The sequence below is a fragment of the Protopterus annectens genome, chromosome 3.part0 (assembly GCF_019279795.1).
Source record: "Protopterus annectens isolate FY-2018-M chromosome 3.part0, PAN1.0, whole genome shotgun sequence".
NCBI lineage: Eukaryota > Metazoa > Chordata > Ceratodontiformes > Protopteridae > Protopterus > Protopterus annectens.
This window is the reverse complement of record NC_056731.1, coordinates 634,415,652-634,439,631: the sequence shown is the minus strand read 5'-3', so window position 1 is coordinate 634,439,631 and position 23,980 is coordinate 634,415,652. Positions and strand designations below refer to the sequence as shown.

Genomic DNA, 23,980 nt, shown 5'->3' with positions numbered 1-23,980 from the left:
ACTAGCAAATAACAAAATTCAGCAAACACTGACTAACTTCCAGTTCAGCTAATATTCCTTCCACACAGTTAAAATCAATTTAAATACTGTAATTTTTGGGAAAAAAAGAGCAGATAAAGGTACTTAAATTCTCTTATACGTCCAGTTGAATATAGCAAGTTCTTAGCCGGCCAAAGCTGAGGTTTTTAAGCAGAAAATATTTCACACTGTACCACCACTTTTCATGGCAAGACCTTTCCTTCTTCTGTAAAGGCTCATTCTACTACAGCTATGGCTTCTTCTGGTGCTTTTTTCAAGGGGTTGGATACGGATTCTATTCTTGAAGCAGCTACCTGGACTTCTGTGCATACTTTTACCAAGCACTACAAGTTGGATGGTATTTCTACAGCTAGGGCTGGTTTTGTTAGGGACATTCTTCATGGTTTCCAAGAGGGCTCTACTGCTCCTCCCAAGTTTCTTCCTGAGCTTTGGCACTCTCCCATATGTAAGGAATACTGCAGCAGTGACTGTAAGGACATAATACAGTTGTGTAAAATCTTACTGTAACAGTAGATGTCCTTGCCTTCACTGTTGCAGTATTCACTCCCTCCCTCCTTTCCCCTAGTCTTTTTTCCTTCCTGGATGTACGGGTTATCCCTTGATTTTCTTTGGACTGCTGTTCCTACTGGAACAATCAGTTCTAAGGATGGTACACCTGAAGTCACCCTTATGCCCCACGCTATGCGAGGAGCATATGGGTGATGTTTGGCGTACCTTAAAGCAAAAGTAGGCTTTGGCATACTGGACAGATGTTGGGCTTCCATGGCAGGGAATCCCATACGTAAGGAATACTGCAGCAGTGAAGGCAAGGGCATCTATCTTTATGCCATCATCTCCACAATTCATCTAGTCTTTAAACTTCTCCCAGAAACTAACTGTTTACATTTCCCATTGGCAACAGATTGTTTCAGACTCTTGGGTGCTAAAAGTGGTTCAGGAGGGTTACAGTTGGCACTGGATGCAAATATATCTTTTCAGGGGAATTATTTCCCATTGTCCAAATCAGTTTTTTCCTTAGATTCTTGATTTTAGATCAAAGGGGCAAAGGCTTCAATACCAGATTTTCTTATGTCATAACATTAGATTTAAAGTATGCTTATCATCACATCCTTATAGCCACAGGCTTCAAGAAATGTCTCTGATTCGCTGTGTCTAGATCACATTTATTAGTCCTCTACATTACCCTTTAGGTTATCTATTGCTCCAAAGGTGTTTAAAAAGTGTCTACCTTCAGTGATAGCTTATAGCAGAGTGAATGACAGTCAGATGTTTCCCTATTTAGTTGACTTCTATATCTTTGCAGAGTTTCTTCACAGATGTCAGGAGTCCTTCACATGGATTTCATGTTTATTTATCAATCCGTGATTCCAGATAAATGTACAAAAATACTCATTGGCACAGTCACACAGGGTTATGTTTCTTGGTTGCCTTTTAGACACCTGTTAGCAAAAGGCTTTCCTTTGGAGAAGGTGTATTTTTATTTAGAAACTTTGCCAAGCTTCTCCAAACAGTCTGAGACTTTTGGAAGAAAATTTCTCTGGATTCTAGGACAAGTTACACATGAGAAGAATTCAGTGATTTGTAGAAAAGAACTTGTGTGTGTGTGTGTATATATATATATATATATATATATATATATATATATATATATATATATATATGTGTGTGTGTGTGTGTGTATGGAATTTCAGATGACAGCAAATGGGTATAAATTCAGGTCTCTTATTTTTCCCTAAGATCCCAAATTAATTTGTAACTTCAGACACTTCAGATTTTGCTTGAAGAGCAGTTTCTATTGGGGTAAAAATGCAAGACGTGTAATGCCTCAGAAAGACCAAAGCACATACGTGTAAAAATATGTTGCTTGTGATCCATGCTTTAAAATCTCTTCATCATCTTTGGACTCTGGACCTCTTCAGGTGATTACAGATAACACAATGGTGATGTGTGGTAGTACTGTCTGTGCATGTTGGGTGAGATTTCTTGGGAGGTAGTTTTACAGCACACTCTAACCCTCCAAACATCTTACATGAAGTCAGAGCAAAATGTAGTGGCAGACAAGTTGAGTAGGACTAGGACAGATGCTCACAAATGAAAATTTCAGAAGTTGAGGCAGTTGTGGGTGCACCTCAAAGAGATGTTTGTCTCCTTTCAAAATAGACTTCTGGGGAAATTTTACTCCAGGGCACCTTGCAAGCAAGACTAGAAAACAGATGCATTTTCATTCCCATGATTGGGAATGTTCCTTTATGTATTTCCTCTTCCTGAAGATTCAGAAGAACTCTCCAAATATCGTTGTGCTGACATCCTTTTGGCCCAGGTAGCATTGTTTCTCTCCTCTTACAGAACTGTGTAAGGGCAGTTACCTCCAGCTTCCTCACTAGACTTACTCAAGTCAGAGGGAGTTTGATTCATCCCAGTCTCAAACAACTTCAGCTAAGTGCCTGGATGGTTCACTTTTAATTCCTTTTAAGCACCTCTTTCATGAGGACAGCAAGCACTAGATGAGGCAATAAAACCTGCCACTAGCAAATCTTATATTGTACAGTGGAAAAGATTTTCTCATTGGTCCCAGCATCTCATCAGGTATTATGTACCATTGGTTCTGAAATATTTGTGTGAGCTACTTTCCTCTGGCCTGGCCTGTCTTATTCCTATATTGAGGTACATCTTACAGCAATTTCAGCTTGTCTGCACATGGATCCTTCTGTTTCTTCTCTGTTTTTAGTAAAGCAATTTCTTGGGTGGAGTGGGGGTTACATCTTATGCCTTCTAGAAAACAGGAGACCCCTTCCTGGGATATTAACTTTGTGCTGGACAAGTTAAGTATGTCTCCTTTTGAACCAACTCTTTGGGCAGATTTAAGGTTCATCACATGGAAGACTGTACTCCTTATTGCTTTCACATCTGGAAAAAGAGTATCAGAGTCTTCTGTACAGATAGGGTCACATTAAGAGCAAGTCCCCTCATTACATACAGTATTGTTTCAGAGTTTGCTCTGAATCAAGGCATCAATCTCCCAGTGTTCTGTCCAGATCCTCAAAACCAAAAAGAGTGGATTCTACATACTCTGGACATGCATATGCAGCTCAGGGACTAACTTCACACAACTAAGTCCTGTAAAAAAGCCGATCAGCTGTTTATTTCTTGTGGCAGGACAAGGAAGGGACAAACCTATGTCAAAACAGGCTATTTCAAGGTCTTTGTCCCCTGTTATCACTTTTTTGTTAGACCCACCATGATAAATAATTTCTAGGCAGTATCAAGGCTTATTCTACTAGAGCCTTGGTATCTACAGTGTCTTATTCGAAAGGGCTGGACTTTAGCAGCATTCTAGAGGCAGCAACTCGGTCCTCTGTTCATACTTTCTCAAAGTCAGTGGTGGCTCCAGGTTTCTTTTCATGCCTGGGCACAAAAGTTTCTAGCTGATGGGACACAAAGGACTTGTGAAAAAAAAAACACCACAACACCTTACCAGTAATGCTTAGAATTACTTGATACATTGTAATGACTCATTCATAATCCATTATTAAAAATGAAAGACCTTTTCCCAAAGTAAAAACAGTGAATATCGTAAATATCACAAATCCTGGCAAGGTTGACAACAGAGAAAAACTACAAATTTGTCATGCTAAAGAGTTGATTATGGTTTGGATAATGATTTGGTATACCACAGAGTAACAGGTCAAGAGTGTAGCTACCAATGAAACAGAAGTGGAGACATGTAATGCTGAAAGACATTGCTTCAGTAGATAGGAAAAATATATCATTAACCCAAATTTAAGAACAGAAATTAAGTTATTTGTTCTGTGCTGCATTGAAAATATTGAAAACATTGTTAAACAAATATAGCAAATTTTGCAAACATTCAAGATGAAAAAAGAATATTGTCCAAGTGCAGACACTGTTGAATGGCAAAGTAGTTTAAATGTCTGTTAAAAGTTCTTTGAAGCAGAAGCAAAAGTAGCCAATTAACAGCTCCTGGAGTACACTGATATATGTTCATCATATTGATCATTGCTGCAGTAGCCTTAGGTATATGGGTTATATCCTGCCAAGGATATAACAGCTGGCCAGCTTCCAAAGCTTCAGGGCACCTTCCATGCACCCAAACTGTAAGGCAGTTCGAACTGAGCTGACTAAAAGACATGTTTGGGCATAAAGTCCTTCAAATCTTTACTACTGCCGAGCAGTACACTCTTCTGATGCTTCTGAGGATTGATGTTTGACTTGTGCTGTTCCTTTGCTGGGCAGGTAAGTTCCCTTTGGGGGGAAAAACTCCCATTTTGTTGTTTGTGTTGCTGTTTTATCACTTCCCCTTCAGGAAAGTTGTTTTAAAGTTAGGAGTGTTGTGTTGTGCTTTAACAGACTGTCAAGAGACATTAACATACTTTTCTTATGGAACTCTCATTTTTTCCTGTCCGTTTAAAAGCGGTTTAAAGTAACTGAAAACATGTTTTCTGTGGAGAGATTGTTTTTTTTTTTTACTTTTGTGGGGCTGACATATTGTTTTAAAGTGCTTTTTACTGTGTTTATGTTCATCACATTGATCACTGCTATGGGAAATATCCTGCCAAGAATACAACATCCCACCAGCTTCCAAAGCTTCAGGACACCTTCCATGCAAACTGCCAGGCTGCTTGAGCTGAGTTGACAAAAAGACAAGTATGGGGATGAAGCTCTTCAGAACTTTACTGATGCCAAAGAGTATGATCCTCTACAGCTTTCAAGGATCAATAGTTGACTTGTGTATTCCTTTGCTGCACTGATAAGGTCCCTTTGTGGGAAAAAACATTTCCATTTTCTTAATTTTGTTGATGTTTTATTACTTTTTTTTTTAGAAAAGGTATTTCAAAGCTAGGCATGTTGTGTTTTAAAGGGACTGTCTCTAGACTGTAATGTACTTTTAAACGAGCATTAATTTTTCTGTCAGTTTAAAAGTGATGTAAAGTAATTGAAAACATTTTTTTTTTGTGGAAAAATTATGCTCGTTTTACTTTTGTGGGGCTGGCATAGTGTTTAAGTGCTTTGTACTGCGCGTTTCTGTCAAAAAAAGTAACTTTTGTGGCTTGGTAGTGTCTACTGCGAATTGTTGCTTGTCTTCCCCAAGAAGGAGGCACCATTTTCATCATGACTATAGAACAGACTTCTGGTCCCACAGTCTGTCCTTCTTCCAGCCACAGAAAGAAAAAATTGGCATAGAGGGATAAAATCCATGACTAAGACCCAGGCAACCCGGGTTCAATTAGAGTCTTGGGCAACTTGACAGAGCAACAGGAGAAATGGACGTGCCCATCCAGGGGGAGGGTGGTATGTGGGGATCTTTAGATAATAGTTCCTGATGGCGACCAGTGATGTCACCAGAAGAGGTGTGGTCAGCAGAGGCAGTGTGGCTTGGCTGAGGTACTGTGGAGGCAGAGTGATGGGCTGCAGATCCTCACTCACATTGCAACATTGCACGCCTCTCAAGGGCTGTGCCATGTTGCCACAAGGTGAGAGGGGGAGTAAGTGTAGACCAGTAAGTCCCCCCTCCCAGATAGAATCTCAGGTGTGCTGAGTGCTGTAGCCTACGATCCATGACTGGCCCCAGGAAATTATCAAAATTCGTGTGGGGGGCATGGAGGAGCTGGCACGTGGGCTGGGCAGTAACAGTGAAGGAAGGGTGGAGGAAAAAGGCAGAAAAGAACAGCAAATACCCTTTTTTCACCAAGCAGACTAGCAGTTTGCCTCAGCTGCAGGTGGGTAACTCTGCTGTGGCCATTTGTTGTATCGCTGACAATTCATCTTTTACCCTGGATCACTCTGGTGTAGCACCTACAGCCACGATGGACCAGAGATTAACCTTGTCCTCTTTGGTTGTTGGGGTCCCCTCAGTGGGTAAGGGAGAGGCACTTTTGTCATTTCTGGAGAGGGAGCAAGGAAGGGTTCCCTGATGTGTCAGAGTATTGTACCTATCCCTCTGGAAGCTGCTTCTGCTGCCATTAGTAACACGGTTGGCCCCATTTTTCCTTTCAAAAAGAAACAGAAAACCAAGCATGTATCTAATGCTTTTGTTGGATAGGAGTAGTTTACTCTGGTCTGGCTCAGGGTTTAATTCAGGCTATTGACTGACTGAACACCACCTCACAGATAGAACCCACAGTGTGAAAGTAGTGGACTCCAAGTCAGACTACCAACCAGTCATGAGTGGAGTACCATAGGGATCAGTCCTGGGTCCTCTCCTGTTGAGCATCTACTTCTCAGAAGGCCAGGCCAACACAGAGGGACTCTGGCTGACCAAGTTCGCAGATGACTGCAAGCTGGGAGGCATTATTAACTCCCCAGGTGATGCAGACATCCTACAGAAAGGCCTCACTGAGACCAATGACTGGTGTCGAAACCATGGCCTTAAGCTTAATGCCAAAAAATGTGTCATCATCCCCTTTGGGAAAACTCATTTCCCACTAATTACCACATCGATGGGAGCCAACTGAACACTGAAGACATTATAAGAGATCTGGGGACACAGGTTGACAACAACCTCTCTTTCGACCACCACATTGCCACTGTGGTCAGAAAGTCCTTCTATGTGGCACATCTCATTACCAAGGGTTTTGCATCCAGGATGAAGGAGGTCATCATTTCTCTCTACTCTTCTCTCATTAGACCAATCATAGAGTATAATGCCCCATTTGGAATCTACCTCACTGGACACCTGCAACAGCCGGGGAGGCCACAAAAGTACCTCGCAAAGAGGATCCTAAACCTTAAACACATGTCCTATATGGACAGACTCAAAAAAAAACTCCAGCTATTCTCTGTCTCATATACTAAGAGGTGATCTCTGCTTGACTTACAAAGCCATGTCTGACCCAGCTCTGTTAGAAATGCTACATCTAAAGAAATCCCAATCCCTCCGCACTACATGCTCCAGAGACCTCAGCCTCATTACCACAATCAACAAAACATGTTGGAGGGACAGGTTCATAACCCAGAGACTGCCCATGCTCTGGAATAGACTTTCCATATATATCAAGCAGTGCACCTCACTTGCCCTCTTCAAGAGAAATCTTGATGAGCGGATAGGAAATAGAAAGTTCACCCTGGGGATCACTCCAATGGCTGTACTTGATAGAGGCCCTGGGAACTAACAGGCAGCACAATGTCAGGGTACTTCTATGGGCTAGGCTTGTAAATGTTCCAGGGCCATTAGCCTAGTACACACCTATGAACCTATGATACTCCTTGTCGAGTAGTTTCTTTCCCAGTAAAGAGGGATTCCTGTTTTCCTGAAGACATGCAAGATTCTGAATCTGAACAGGAAGATGCAGGGACTGATACAAGTTTTTTTTCCTTATGTTTCTAATTCAGATTCAGAGGAGAGCTCAGTTTCTGATTCTGCTTGTGGGGGTTATCTTTCACTAAGACTATTGCTAGAATGTGCCAGAGTTTTCAGTGGGAGAACACTGAGGTTTCTTGGTCCTCAAAAAATACTGAGTTGTTTCAAAGTTTTTTTCCAGAACTTACACCCTTTCCTCCTGTTCTGTCTGCTGTAGAGGATGTGTGTGTTATGGTCTGCAGTTTTTCTGATAGCCAGCCAGCTGCCCCTAAAAAGGCAGCTAGGATGTGTAAAGTTCCTCAGTCTTTTCAATTTTATACACTATTCCCAAACCTGACCTAGCACCTGCAGCTGTAGTTGATCTCACTTCTGCTAAACACTTTGTTAATTTCAATCCTACTTGTGATAAGGATGGAAACATTATTGATAGGTATGCAAAAGGGTGCATACTTCTGTTACTTTGATTTTCAGAATTTTGAATTATCAGTCTCGTATGTTAAAGTTTGTTCTGACAAATTTTGAAAGTATGAGGAATGTTTTATTTACAGTTTCTTCTTGTGAAGAAAAACTGCTTTAAATTATGTAGTTTATTATATTGCATAGGCCACTATTCATTGTTTTCAGTGTGTGTATGACTGTTTTGATACTTCAGACAGGACTATGGCCACTGGTACTATTTTAAGGGGGTTGTTTGGTTGCATTCTTAGAACCTCCTAGATGATGATGTTAAAAATGGCATTTAAAATGTTTCCTTGGGTAGAGATGGCCCCTCTGCTGCAGAGGTGATCAAAAAGTGTGATGAAAGGGACAAGCTCATTCAGGGAATATCTAAGACTTTTAGCTTTCCTTTTCCAAACTGTCCAAGAGATTTTGTTTCTTTTCATCCAGTTTTGGTAAAATGCAGAATAAATAGCCTCAACAGAATTCAGGTAAACCAACATTTAAGAAAATGGCAAGGGTTCCAAAAATAAGTCTCAAACCTCCCAAAACCAAGGACAGTCCATGTCTGAATGACTATTCAAGAGACCATGTGATCCCCTCTCGCCTTGGCTCCTTTGCTCTTCAAGAAAGTCTGAATCTGTTTTATCTTTGACAACAAATTGTTTCAGACAAATGAGCTCTGAAAATCATTCATCAACATTACATATGGCAGTGGGAAGAACTTCCTCCTTTCCCAGGGGGTCATTCCTCATTTTGCAGATCAGACTTTTTTTTGTTTCCAACTATTCTTCATCACATGTTACCCCATGGAGTGATAGAACCAGTTTCTCCTTCTTAGGTGGGGAAGGAGTTTTATTCAGAGACGTTGCTAGTGTCAAAGAAGGAATAGGCTTCGAAACCAGTTATCGATCATTCTTTCCTAAACTTGTTTTTGTCAGTGCCCAAATTCAAAATGTTGACACTTCATAACCTGTTATCTCTTTTTCCTCTTTTATGTTTCCTGGTAACACTAAATGATAAGATGCTTATCATCACATCTCTATTCATCCAGACTTCGGATGTTTCGTAAGATTTTGTGTGCTTTGTAGATTACCTTTTTTAATATGGGATGGAGAGGTGGAACAATTCATTCTGTTTTTGCAGTATTTAAATAGCACTACTACTTTTTTGAAGCTTACAGGGCAATGGTCACGCACTTCTGTAAGCTTTTTGGATGTCAGTGTTATTCTTAGAATGGATGGTAAAATAGATACCACCTTGTATAGAAAGGACACCTGGAGGAACCATTACCTTCACAAGAGTAGCATGCATCCGAGACACGTTACTAGCAATATTATGCGTAATGAGATTACCAGAATCAATAGAAGGTGCACCCAAGAGTCGATTATTCAGCAAGAGATCCAAGATTTGCAGAAACGCTTACAATTACAAGGGTATTCCAAGAAGGACACTGGTTTCTCATCCAATAAACCCATGAGAAATGAGGAAGTGGGTTTGAATTGCACAGAAGCTATTACTTCTAATGAAACTCACACTAAGTCTGAATCAGTGCGATTGATGGTTACATTTAGTATAGATAATCTACAAGTAAAATATGTCATACGTAAATATTGGCCAGTTCTTACTCAGGATCCAAAGCTACTAGATATTATCATAGGAGATAAACCATGCTTTGGTTATAAAAACAAAAAGAATATTAAAAGACTCCTGTGCATTAAGGATGGCTTTTCCAAGTCATTGCAAGTAGGACCTAAAGGAACTTTTCGATGTGGGAACTGTCTGGCATGTGATCATATAGAAAGTAGCAATTTTTTTAGGCATTGCAATTGTTAAGCTACCTGAAACACCCAGAATGTGGTCTATTTAGCAACTTGCACGGTGTGTTCAGCATTCTATTTTGGCAAAACCAATCAGGTTTTTGAAAGGAGAGTTCTGAGGCACTTAAATGATATATGTAAAGGTGATCTGCATAATGCTCTTGCCTCACATGTACACAGTTTCTCTACTCATTCTTTTGTTTTTAAAGTTATTGAAAAAATATTTGGAGGAATGAAACGGGGACGTTTCCAACAAAACTGAATTATGTGAAGTTAAATGGATGATCAACCTACGGGCGGACCCCCCTCCCCCCCGGATTGAATGCAGTAATACCCTTGAAACCAGTACTGAAAGCCAGGAGACCAACTATTGGCTAATTAAGAGGTGTGCTGCTAACTGAATTATTTGATTGGTTGAAAGATTATGAATGAAAGAAAAAGGTAACAGGGGGACTTTTCCAACAAAACTGAATTATGTGAAGTTAAACGGATAATCAACCTATGGGCGGATCACCCCCCGGATTGAATGCAGTAATACCCTTGAAACCAGTACTGAAAGCCAGGAGACCAACTATTGGCTAATTAAGAGGTGTGCTGCTAACTGAATTACCTGACTGGTTGAAAGATTATGAATGAAAGAAAAACAGAGTTGTCTCATTACCCTGTTCTTACTGGCCGTTAGCCTTTTTTTAATGAAGAAGCAAGTCCCTGTTCATATTCCGATCTGAAGAAGGTTTACCGAAAGTGCTTATGTTATTCAGCACTGGGACTTTTTATATTTTGTCTTGGAGTCGTTCGATTTTGATTTTAAGAAGAATTAAAACTTTGGTGTTTTAACGTGTTGCCACTACTATATGTTTTCTACCTGTGGAGGTGTCTCTCGATTTATTCTCCTTGTTTTCTTTTACCTGCTACACCTTTAGTAGTGAGAGGTATACATTTACTCTCCCTAACATTTAAGAAAATGGCAAGGGTTCAAAAAAGAAGTCTCAAACCTCCCAAAACCAAGGACAGTCCATGTCTGAATGACTAATCAAGAGACCATGTGATCCCCTCTCACCTTGGCTCCTTTGCTCTTCAAGAAAGTCTGAATCTTTGTTTTTATATTTGGCAACAAATTGTTTCAGACAAATGAGTTCTGAAAATCATTCATCAACATTACAGATGGCAGTGGGAAGAACTTCCTCCTTTCCAGGTGGTCATTCCTCATTTTGCAGATCAGACTTTTTTTGTTTCCACCTATTCTTCATCACATGCTACCCCATGGAGTGATAGAACCAGTTTCTCCTTCTTAGGTGGGGAAGGAGTTTTATTCAGAGATGTTGCTAGTGTCAAAGAAGGAATAGGCTTGGAAACCATTTATGGATCATTCTTTCCTAAACTTGTTTTTGTTAGTGTCGAAATTCAAAATGCTGGCACTTCACAACCTGTTATCTCTTTTTCCTCTTTTAAGTTTCCTGGTAACACTAAATGATAAGATGCTTATCATCACATCTCTATTCATCCAGACTTCAGATGTTCCGTAAGATTTTGTGTGCTTGGATCACATTATCAGTTCTCTGCTTTACCCTTTGGACTGTCTGTGGAATTAAGAGTGTTCACAAAGTGTGTAGCTCAGATTGTAGCTCATTGCATGCTACAGGATATCTACCTTTTTCCATGTTTAGATGACTTGCTTATCTTTGCAGAGTCTTTTTCAAGGTGTCCAGAATCTCTTGCAGAAACTGGGATTCTAAGAAAACATTCAAAAGTCTTTATTCACACCCCCGCACAAGATTGAGCTCCTGGGATGTCAACTAGACACCTCAGGTCAAAGAGCATTTCTTCCACAGGAAAAGTAAATATGTATTTAGATCTTATTTCTCAGGTTTTCCACTCAGGTGTTGGTTAGTGTGAGTACATTTTATTTTCTTTCTTTTTTTCTTTATTTATTTAGTTAACATTTGGTGTATTGTTGTCAATATCGCCTTTATTCTCATGATGGGTTGGATCCGTCTTGGCCTTTATAAAAGCTCGAGGACTTCAGCAAAGCATGTGGACCTCCTTCCCTACCCATAATGCAGTTCCCTGACTTCTCCAGATGTTTGCAGCGCTGCTAGTAGGATCTTTCAAGCAAGCTCTGGGATAAGTTTTTTGGCTATTTTATCTTTTTCTTATATTTTTAAACTTGGATTTCACTATTTTTTCAGCTGTAGTTAGTACCTTCCCTTTTTAACGGTAGTATTTTCTCCTAGGCTAGTTTCTTTCCTTTCTTTTAGCATCCGTTTGAGTTAGAGGGTGTCCCTTTCCCCTTTCTTCTTTGCATAGAGAGTATTTTGTAATGCTGTTACTTTCTTACTCTATCCTGCTTAACCATTCATTTTAGTTAGAGAATGGTTAATAAAGTCATTTTAGGTTAGAGGACTTCCCCTTCCTTTTTCCATTGCTGTGGTAGTTCTAGGGAAAATAAAACTACTTTATTCTTTCTTTATTTCTTCTTTAGCTACTTGATGTTGTTTGCTGCTACTAGAGTTTCAGTATGTCCCAAAAAGAGAGTAAGCTCTTAGGGTTTAAAAAGTGGAAGAAGTGTAGCAAAAAGATGCCCCTCAGTGACTCTTATACCTTATGTGTTTACTGCCTGGGGCCTCTCCATTTGCAAGAGTCTTGTTCCATATGCCATATCTTTAACTAGAGGGCACTTATGGAATGGAAAAATAAATTGATTTTGAAGGGGTTATTGCAAACCCCATTTTCTGAGGCTATCTCTTCTGATCCCATATCTCCCAAGTCTGATAAATCTGAGAGAGCGGGAAAGCGACCTTCTCTGGCTCTGAAATCATCGTTGGAGCCAAAAGCTAAATATCCAAAGGTGTACGCTCTGACAGCATCCACGGAGCAGACAGCACCCACTGGAGTAGGGACTTCCTTGTAGCAGTCAGTATCTTCATCTCAGAAACCATCCATTGAATTATTGGATCTGAAAGAACCCACACCAGCTGAGTACCAATATCAGAGCCGATCTCTGTCCTTGGAGCTGATTACCTCTCAGCTCCCTTCTCCTTTCTTAACCAGATCTAGATATCTGACTTTGTCTACTAGGTCTACTAGGAGTCTCAGACGAAGATGTGGATAAGGTGGTGCATAGGCTTCTTAAGACAACTGCCTTGGTTAAGCTCCTTTCGGATCCGAACCCAAAGAAGTCGGATCAGACTCATCTTACCCCTACTGTGCCTACTCCTCTTCTGATCCGCCCTTTGGTTTTGGAGCCGGAAGACTCTAATATCCAACTGGTGTCTGTTTTGGGTCTAGGTCTGGTTGGTTCCTCAGATCCGGTGTCTGCATAGAGTGTCTCTGCCCAGACGGAACAGGAGACCTCTAGGAGCCGACATTGGCTAGTCAGGTCTTCAGAGCTGGCTTGGATCTCCTCAGATCTGACTATGTCTCTTGGGGCCTCGGTGCAGATGGGTTCAGCTCCCAGCTCATCTTCGGAGCTTCTGTCTCCTGCTCTGCAGGCTCTTTCAGCTCTGACATCTATTATGTCGGGTCCGGGGGGTTCTTTGGAGCAGGGGTGGATGGCTTTCGAGGTTATGAGGATGGTGATGACTGCTCCTCAGTCTCAGGCACAGTCCTCTTTAGAGCTTCCAACCTCATCGGCACAGGTGTCTTTACCTCATCACCTCCATCCACAGGTCTGCAGAGATCCCAGGCCTCAGGATGTTCCCCAGGGGACTCCTCCCTCTTCCAAAACTTCCTCAGAATATCCCACTGAGGAAGTCCCTCAGAACAGACCATGCAAGAGGAAGCATCTGGGCTCCCCAGAGGAGTCTTATCACCTCAAGTACCGACCTCGATGAAGCAGAAGAGTCCTCACAGTCACCTCCTGAGGAGATTGTGAAACAGAGAGGTGACTAGCAGTCCTCGTCCCCTTCAGCCGAGGAGTCGGTATACCTGAAGGCCTTCGGATCTCACCCTCCAACCTCCTGGGTGATACTGCCTTTAGATGAGCTTATTCAGTTAATCTTTCAGAAGGCCTGGGAGACCCCAGATTCCATAGAGCCCACTCCTAGGAGGCCAAACAAATACATCACAGCCCCTAAGGACCTAGCTTTCCTTACCAAAGGTGTAGCAGTAAATGCCATGGTCATGGTGGCTGCCTCCACGAAAAAGGAACTTTCTGAGACCAGTTTCTCTATCCATCCTTCTAATAAGTATTCCAGAACCATGGACAGGTATGGGAAGTGCGGCTTTTATGTTACGATCACTGAACTATCTCTTCAGAGGGATCTGCTAAAAGAATTCAGATTCCCACTAGGGATCTGTAGCTGATGTAGCAGCAGATAAGATCAATGCTCAGCTCACTACCCTCATCTCTGTGGTCAACTCCTCCATGAGGCTTATCTCATATGCTGCAGATGGAGCGAGTAGGGCGGAGGGTTCAGGATTCTCCATTAGGAGACAGGCCTGGATACACCTTTGCAATTTTTCTGTCTACCTTTGTTAATGCTTTCTTCGATGGCTCATCCCTCTTTGGGCCCAAGGTAAAAGAAATGCTAACCCGGTGTAAACAGGAGTACGACCTTGTCTGCCATTGGAGTGCGTTTTTCCACACTCACAAGACCATTTCCAGAGGGTCAGAGGGGTAGTGCGAAAATGTGGTTCAAGAATTTTCAAAGGTCTTATCAGGACACCCAGGGTGAAACTTCCCCCAGAGGCAGAGGGGGGAATAATAATGGAAGATGCCTCCCATGTGGCAGAGGGGGCCCGCAAAATCAGAGCTCCAGAGAATCTTTCTTTGGCAGACCCTTTCAGCACTCCTGAAGGAGTGCCCGACTGTTTGCCTGTGGAGGCAGTCAGGGGGCAATTGTCACTGCACCTTGAAACCTGGCAAAAGATAACCAACGACAAATAGGTGCAGGACATAATATCCAGGGGATATATTATTCCCTTCTCTTCCCCATTCCCGTAAACAAATATGTTCCAGATGTGCCACCCAATCAAAAGGAACAAGCAACATTAGAAATACAAAAGTTGCTCAGAAAAAGAGTCATCCAAGAAGTCCCCGCAGACCAGTGAGGATACAGAACTTACTCAAAATTCTTTTCAATTCCTAAGAAAACAGGGGGCTGGAGACCAGTATTGGATCTTAGCAAACTAAACAAATCGGTGAAGAAGACCAAATTCCGGATGGTAACACTGCAGTCAATACTTGCATTCCTGGAAAAAGACAATTGAATGTACTGTATAGATCTCCAGGATGCATACTATCATATTCTAATGGAAAGACGATCCAGAAGGTTTTTGCGCTTCCATCTAGGAGCCAGTCACTTCCAGTTTCGAGCTCTCTCCTTTGGTGTCACTACCGCCCCCCAGAGTGTTCACTAAATGCATGGCAGTAGTGGCAGCCCACTTGAGATGCAGAGGATTCTGGGTGTTTCCATATCTGAACGACTGGCTCATAACCACCCCGACCAGGCATCTTCTGCTACAAGCCAGAGACCATACACTTCAGCTCTGCTCCTCTCTAGGCATTACCATAAATTCCAACAATTCTGCTCTAGAGCCATCTCAAAATTTAAATTTTATAGGGGCAAAGATAAATACAGGCATGCTGGTAGCAAAACTACCCCACGACAGAGTTCAGGATATCTGCTTACATGTGAAAATTTTAATCAAGAAGAACTGAGGCAGTGCATAGCAAGTACTACAAGTTCTGGGAAAGATGGCGGCATCCATTGTACTTATTCCTATAGCTCACCTACATATGCGGATACTTCACTGGTTGCTTTTCACACAGTGGTCAATTCTGGATTTGCCAATGTTGCACAAGATTCTCATAACCAGTACTTACAAAAAGAACCACGAGTGGTGGATTCACTCTCCCTCAGTTTCTCAGGACCATCCATTCATCCCACCTCCACCCCAGGTAAGGTTACCACCCGTCCCATTATCAGCGGGACACTCACGGGTCAGTCTACCCTATCCCGTTACCCACTGTGCGAAGCAGTGGGACATGAAAAGTCCTGCTTTCCAATCACACTGAATTTCCATGGAAAAGCTGCAATTACTTCAGGCTTTTCCATGGCAATTTAGGTACGTCACCAACCCGGACCTGCAGGTAGAGCTGTTCCCTGTTAGGTCCGGGTGTTTCAAATCGTGCAGCAATTGGCTGCAGTTCATGAAGGCGGTGGGGATTGGGGTAGGAAGAGCCCTACAAAGATCACGACTGTAGAGCGGTTTGTTTTAGCGCTTCTACAGCCGCTATGAAAAATAATAGTGACTTTTTTTTAAACAGCCAAGCTAGCCAACAAGCAACTAAGCAAGCTAGCTAGCTAGCCAGCTACAAAGCCAGTTATCCAGCCAGCCAATCATTCATTCATCCTGCCATACCACTCAACCTCTTAGAACAAGGACTAAACCATAAATAATGAAGGGACAAAGGTTCCAAAAATAGGGACACTTTTTAAATATAGTTTTTACACAATTTTATTAGAAACGGACCAAAATTATGAGGCAAAAATCTGGACATGCTGTAAAACTCTGTACAGTTGAGAGGTGTATATCCAGCCAGCCAGCCATTTATCTATCCATCCAGCCACTCCAGCAGCCAACCTGTCAGCTAGCCACTGCAACTGCCATCCATCCATCCAGCCAACCATTCATCCAGCCATCTAGCTAGCCACTCCAGAAGCCAGCCAGCTAGCTAGCCACTCCAGCAGCCAGCCAGGTAGACACTCCAACAGTCAACTAGCCAGCCAGCCATTTATCCAGCTAGTCATCCATTTATCCAGATAGTCATCCATCCAGCCAGTCATTCATCCAACCAGCCATCTAGCCACTCCAGCAACCATCCAGGTAGCCACTCCAGCAACCATCCATCCATTGATCCATCCAGCTAGCCACTCCAGCAGCCAGCCAACTGTTGTTCCCATAACTGCATCTCTGTCACCACTCCTGTGGTGATGCCGTGGTAGAGGATGTGGCCAGTGTCATATTGGCCACACCCTCATGTCTCAATTTGGCCTGATTAAAAGATGTCAACCCTAACCCCAGGCCACGGTGACCACTGATGCTTGCCAGATAGGGTGGAGGAGGGGCATTATCTAGAGAAGACAGTCCAAGGCATCTGGCAGGAACACAAGGCTCACCTGCACATAAACAACCTAGAGATGAGAGCAGTGCTGTTGGTGTTGCAAGCATTTTAGAATACTCTCCCTCTGCGAACATTAACAATTCATTCAGACAGTATGTCAGTAGTCTGGTACATAAACAGACAAGGAGGATCCAGATCTTACCCCCTTTGTCAAGAAGCTCTAAGGATTTGGCAATGGACAACATCTTTCAAACATTTTCTGAATGAAACGCATCCTGGGGAAATCCAACGTGATTGCAGACAAATTGAGTAGGGCCATATTATGGCCTCACAAGTGATCTCTTAATCAGTATGTAGTGGAAAAGATTTTCTGAAAATGGGGCCAGCCTTGCTGTGATCTTTTTGCTTTTCCCACCAGTACCAAATGGAGCAACTACTTTGCCCTGATTCCTCTCATGGAGGAGTCATCAAGGGATGCACTTGTTCACAATTGGCCTCCAGGACTCCTATATGCTTTCCCTCTGATTCCAAGTTGTTGCAGAAAGCCAGTCTGTTGGAGACCACAATAATCCTGCTCCCTATTGGCCTCATCAGATCTGGTTTCCCTTCCTACATCCTCATCTTCTAGATGACCCCATATATTCTGGACCCAGCTCCAGATCTTCTGATGCATCTGTCAGGATTGGGTTATCCCAGCCATCACAACCTCAAGTTGACAGCTTGACTGCTCCTGTTCCCTTGATTGCCAGGTTTCCTCTTCTTTCCTCTCCGGTGAAACATATCTTGCTATCCTCCCATAAGACCTCCACAAAAAGATTATACAAGAGTAAATGGAACAGGTTTGTTATGTGGGCAGATGACAACCAAATAGATCTCCTATCTGTTCCCATACATTCTGTCCTGGAATTTCTGGTCAAACTCTTTCATGAGGGGGCAGCTGCTTCTGCTATTAGAGTCCAACTAGCAGCAATCTCAAGTTATCATGTAGGAAAAAATGGTTCTACTGTGATATTACACAGACTCTATAAACCCTTTTTGAAGGGAACAATGACGATTAGACCTCCATATAAGAATCCAACTCCTCCATGGGACCTAAACTTTGTTTTAACAAACATTACTTGCTCCCCCTTTGAGCCTCCTACCACATGTGATATAATTCTGCCGTGGAAGGCACTCTTTTTAGTGGCTATTACCTCAGCCAGAATAATCTTGATCTGCAGGCCTTGTCCTCCAAGCCCACTTACCTGTTTTTCCATAAGAACAGTGTCTCTTTACGCACTAACCCCTCATTTCTTCCAAAGGTTTTGTCAGAAAGTAACCTAAATCAGTGTATTGAGCTGCTAGTGTTCTTTCCAAATTACCAAAATAAAGGCGAGTATGCATTTCATCTTCTAGACATATGTAGACAATGACGTTTCTACCTGCACAGAACTTCAGAATTTAGGAAATCAGACCAACTTTTAGTGTCCTGTTCCATGACCAGAAAAGGTCAGCCAATCTCAAAGATTACCTTATCTAGATGGCTCAGCCTTTTTATATCCTACATTTACTTCTCTAAAAACAAATCTCTTCCCTTCCCGGTTAAACCATACCCTACCAGATCAGTAGCTACATCTGCAGCCTATTAAGCAAGATTACCCTGGGACGATATTTGCGCTGCAGCCACATGGGCAAAACCGCATACTTTTATTGTTCATTACAAAGTGGATTTGGCCTCCAGGAGTAGAGCTTCCTTTGGTTCTGTGGTTCTGAGGAATATTCTCCCATGAGCCACCCAGGAATTAGGTTGCTTGGGACGCGGTCCCATCAGTGAGAATAAAGGCGAGATTGACAACACAAAGAAGTTGCGTATGTACCATAATGTTCCATGTGTGTTGTCCAGCTTGACCTTTATTCTCACAACCCAACCTCCATGCCCCCCTCCAGATCTCCTCAGAGATGAAGTGGACATTGGTTTTTGCATCAACATAGCCTCAGAAATGCTAACTTTGACCCTTAATAAGCATTACTGTTGTGTACCCTTTTATGTAAGACAGTTGTTACTGTTATGATTTCTAGTTGGGCAAACAAGATCTGAGGAAGTCAGGAAACTATATTATGGGTAGGGAAAGAGGCCCACGAGCTTTGCTGAAATCCTCGAGCTTTTGTAAAGGCCGAGACGGATCCGACACATTGTATCCGACCCATCAGTGAGAATAAAGGTTGAGATGGACAACACACATGGAATGTCATGGTAAGTACATAACTTCTTTTTACTTGGAAAGTCCAACTTGGAACAAGCCAATTTTCAGCAGAGACCTGGGGAGAAACACTAAGACGCATGTCTTTGTAACGTGGGAGGAAACCGACACGAATGCAGGGAGGACATGCAGACTCTTCATTGAAAGCACTCCAGCTGAGAATCAAACCGGAGAACCTCTTGTTTCAGGCGACAATGCAAACCGCTGTACCACTGTACCATCTACAGGAGCTTGGATCTCATGGCATCTATGATTCTCATGATACCCCTGGCAAGACTCTACACGAGAAGATACAGTGGCATTTGGAATCAATTTTGTCCCAGCATCAATACCCCTTATCTTTTCAGATCCCAGTGCTTGGATTTGTTAGAAGAGAAATGTTTTGGTGGAGACAACAGATATCCTTAAATCCAGGTCTCCCATTCTCCCTCCCTAATCCAAAGCAGTCAGTCACCACAGAAACTTCAGACTTTGCTTGGAGAGCATTTTCAGGAGGGGTAAAAGTGCAAGGAGTATGGGACTCCAAGGACAGATGGAAACATAAATGTCAAAGAGTTGCTTGCCATAATAAAAGCGCTCAACTCTCTAAACCATTTTTGGTCCCTGGGAGTTCTTCAAGTGGTTACAGACAATACCACAGTCATGTGGTACTTCAACAAGTAAGTTGGAATCAAGTCATACCCCCTTTGCAGACTAGTTATGTTTGCTTGGGATATAGCTTCACAGCACAGTCTCACTCTACAGGCATCCTACATTACATCAGAGCAAAACTGTGTGTCAGGCAAACTGAGCAGGACCAGGGCAGACCCTTATGAATGGAAACTAGATCAGGGGGTCATCTAAAATGTGATCCATCTGTGTGGAATTCCTCACATAGATCCCTTTGCTTCCTGTCTGAACAGTCAACTGGCAAAATTCTGTTCCAGGACTCCATGCAAAAAGGCCTGGAAGACAGATGCCTTTTCTTTCCTTTGGAGAGGAATGTTCCTGTAGGCCTTTCCATGTTTCAACTAATATCCAGGGTACCTCTAAAGTTTCAGTAAGAATCACCCAGTGTCATTGTGGTGACTCCCTTCTGGCTTAGGCAACCATGGATGTTCTTCATGTTTCACTGTTGCAGTCATCACATTTGGGTTATCTGCCTGCAGGTAGCCCTCAGCCGGCCTGAATACAAGAGTCTTCGGATTTCTGCGTCGGATGCTGTCGCTTCTTCCATGATATCAGGTCGTCATGGGTATAAAATATGCAGCTGACGCCATTATACCCGTCTTTCTTGCCGTGCGGTGCCCGAAGCAGAAGCAGTTCACAAGTGCCAGTCGGCCGACTCCTAAAATTTTCATTTTCGAGTTTCAGACCTGAAGTCTTCTAAAAGATAAGTACCCCATTGGGGATCCTTTTTTCTTGTTCTAACCAATGTCAGAAAAAATTAACAATTGTCTTGCCTGTGGAAAGCAAATACTTCATAGAGATTTTCTTTCTTACTGCATCACCTGTTTAGGCCCAGACCATGACGTCCCTCGCTGTTGGTTTTGTGCCTTGTTCAACGCCCAAACTATTCGTCGTCAGGCTATTTTTGTAGCTAAATACTTGCAATGTTCATCGTGTTTCACTGTTGCAGTCATTACACTTGGGTTATCCTGCTGGCAGGCTACCCGCCGTCGGCCTGAATTCCAAAGTCCTGGTACGGGGTCGGTTGCTGTCGCCTCTTTCCTGACGTCAGTGCGCCAGGGGTATAAAAGATACAGCTGACGCCATTTTCTTCAGTCTTTCTTGCCGTGCAGTGCCCGAAGGAAAAGCAGTTCGCAAGTCGGGCCGACTCCTGAGATTTTCGAAATCCAATTTCAAATCCAAAGTCTTCAATAAAGCTAAGTACCCCGTTGGAGAAACTTTTTTCTTGCTCCAGGCCGATGTCAGAAAAGTTAACGATTGTATTTCTTGTGGGAAGCAAATACCTCATAAGGATTTCCACTCTTACTGTATTCCTTGCCTAGGCCCTGACCACGATGTTGCTAGATGTCAGTTTTGTGCTAGATTTAACCAACGCACTATTAAGCATCGGTACAATTTTGCTTTTCATTATTTTGCAGAAGGTTTAACTATATAATGCCGTCGAAACAACCGACGACCGGAATTCATAAAAAACACAAGGATAAAGACAAGGACAAGCATCCGAGGTCCAAAACTGACGACGAAGCCTCTTCTAGGTCACTCGCCAGTTTGCCGGTGCTCAGTGAGGCGCTTTCACAGCCTCTGACTCCCACTACCTCAGAGCCACAGGCCGCCTCCAACTCCCTCGTGGAGACAGCTAGGCCTCTGGATACTTAAGGTACTGGCCCTTCGGAAATTAATCCCTCAGATGGGTCCGGAGCCGCTGAGCAGGCATCGGCTTCTGAGGGTGTCTTCAGACCTACACAACTTTATATAAAGCCTACTTCAGCATCCAAGACAAAGTCTAAAACAGTTTTAAAGACAAGGAAACCAGTACAGCATTCTCCAGGACAGGCTTCTATGCCTAAGAAACAGATGCTCAAAATGGCCGAAGACCTAATTACTTTGATCAGGGGTTCCCATCCCCCTCCTGATAACAGGCCTAGGCAAGACACTGGATATGATTCCTCTGATCAGGTTTCCATTTCCTCAGATTCCTCTTCTGATCAGGGATATTCTGTTCCTCCTTATGAGGATTCTGATGCTGAAGATTCTATTCCTTCAGCTTCTCCTCCTGAGGACTATTCTTTTGGGGAAACCCTGCATACCATGAGGGAGCATTTCCACTGGGAGAGCCAGGATTATTCCGACTCTAAGAAAAGGCTTAGAGACTCTCTTTTACTTCCTCAGCACAGACCTCTTGCAATTCCCCCTGTACTAGACATAGTAGATGATGTTTCCAGAGTCCGGCCTGTCTCCAGACTCTGTACCTCCTGCCCCTGTTAAGCCGGACAGATACTACAGGGTCCCAGACTCCCATAAATTTCTTTACAAAAACCCTGCTGCTGACCCAGAAACTATCTCACAGGGTCCCAAAGGGGTCAAGGCAGCTTCTGCCAAAAACCCTGTCCCCTCAGACTGAGATTCTAGGATTTTGGACAGATGGGGGAAGAAAGTTTACACTTCTGCTACCTTGGCTGTAAGGGCTTTAAATTGTCAGTTTCATATGCTCAAATATCAGCAATACTTAATGTCTTTGTTAAAACAAAAAATGCTGACAAATTCTGAATGTTCTCAGAACAAAGATTTGCAGGATTTATTGCATGCAACTGAACAAGTGGGAAAACATACTTTGCAATGTGGCTATGATTCACTGTAGGCCTCGTGCAGGGCCGCTGTTACAGGTTCTGTTATTAGAAGGCATGCTTGGTTAAAGGAACAGAATCTTCCTGCTCATGTTAAAGCAAAATTATTGGATGCTCCATTACAGCATGATACTTTGTTTGGTGTTAAGGCAGAGGAGGTGTTAAAGAAAATGGAGGATAAGGCAAAATCTATGCAGACAGTAAAGGATTTCTTACAGGTACAGCCACCCAGATTTAGCAGGAACTGGCCCTCTAAGAATTGGTCCTTTCCAGTGTCAGACAGACCACAAAGAGGCAGATTCAGATGCCCTAGAGGCAGGCAACAGCCCCAGGGCTTATACAGGCCCAAACAATGGGGTGCTTCTACCTCCAAAAGCGGAGAAGACAAATCACAGCCTTATAGAAAACAGTCCAATGACTTCCCTCTGCCAGTGCCAAGCACTTATTTTTTGGCAGCTCCCTTAGGGGGAAAGCTAGCACTTTTTCACAAAACTGGCACAAGATCACCCAGGACAAATTGGTCTTAAATATAGTCTCTCAGGGTTACAGGTTCCACTTTCACACCCTTCCAAAGGCAAAAGGCATGCCAGACCTGACACTCAATCAGTGGCAAGAGGCACAAAAGCAAGTTTCATCTCATGGACATGGGGGCTATTCAGCCAGTGCCACACCAAGAGCAAGGACAAGGATTTTACTCAAGACTTTTCTTAGTACAAAGAAAGGACAAAATCTGGAGATCAGTTCTGGACCTGTTTATTCTAAATACTTTTCTGGACATCTCAAAATTCAAAATGTTGACTCTACAGCAGTTTCTGCCCATGCTGGACAAGAAGGCTTGGCTTGTAAGTTTGGACCTCAAAGAGGCATACCTGCATGTCCCAGTCAGACAATCTTGCAGAAGATACCTCAGATTCATAGCTGGCTCACTGCACTACCAATTCTCTGCACTGCCCTTTGGCTTATCTACTGCGCCCAGGGTCTTCACAAAATGCCTGGCACCAGTAATTGCATTTTGCAGACAAAAGAGGAATTCAAATATACCCCTACTTGGACGACTGCCTTATTCAAGCAAAGGACAAAGATACTCTGCTGCAGCATCTGGCGTTTGCAAAAAGATTACTAATTTGCCTAGGGTACACAGTAAACGAAAAGAAATCAAAACTAGTACCCTCTCAAGAGAGAATATTCCTGGGTGCAAGCTTAAATACAACTGCCCAGATGACTTATCTCACGCCAGACAAACAAAGGCGTCTGACTTCTTACTTCAAAGACATGGCAACAAAGACCCAGTTATCTGCAAGAAAAATTCTGCAAGCTCTGGGCTACATGGCATCCTGCATTCTACTAATTCCATATGCAAGACTGCATATGAGGAAATTACAATGGTATCTAAAAAGTGTTTGGACTCAACATTGCCACAGCCTGGAAACAGTAATTACTCTCATTCCCTGCCTGCAACAGGAATTTCAATGGTGGGCTCAGGCCTGTCACCACAACGCGGGACAGCCATTCACCTTACCCACTGCCAGGCAAACACTAACAACAGATGCATCAGATTATGCCTGGGGGGCGCACATGGCAGGAAAATGTATTCAGGGCACATGGCCCACAAACCAAATGCATCTTCATATCAATCAAAAAGAGATGCTAGCTGTACAAAATGCCCTGACAGCCTTCAAGGACCTACTTCATCCAGGACAACTGCTGATAAAGACGGACAATACTACAGTCATGTGGTACATAAACAAGCAAGGGGGCACACA

The 23,980-nt window shown here is 42.9% G+C and overlaps 1 protein-coding gene across 1 annotated transcript in view; it reads left to right on the top strand.

The window, feature by feature from the left end:
* The window catches only part of KIAA0895 (KIAA0895 ortholog), a 778,550-nt gene that overhangs the window by 266,866 nt on the left and 487,704 nt on the right, over positions 1 to 23,980 (top strand). The window lies entirely within an intron of this gene.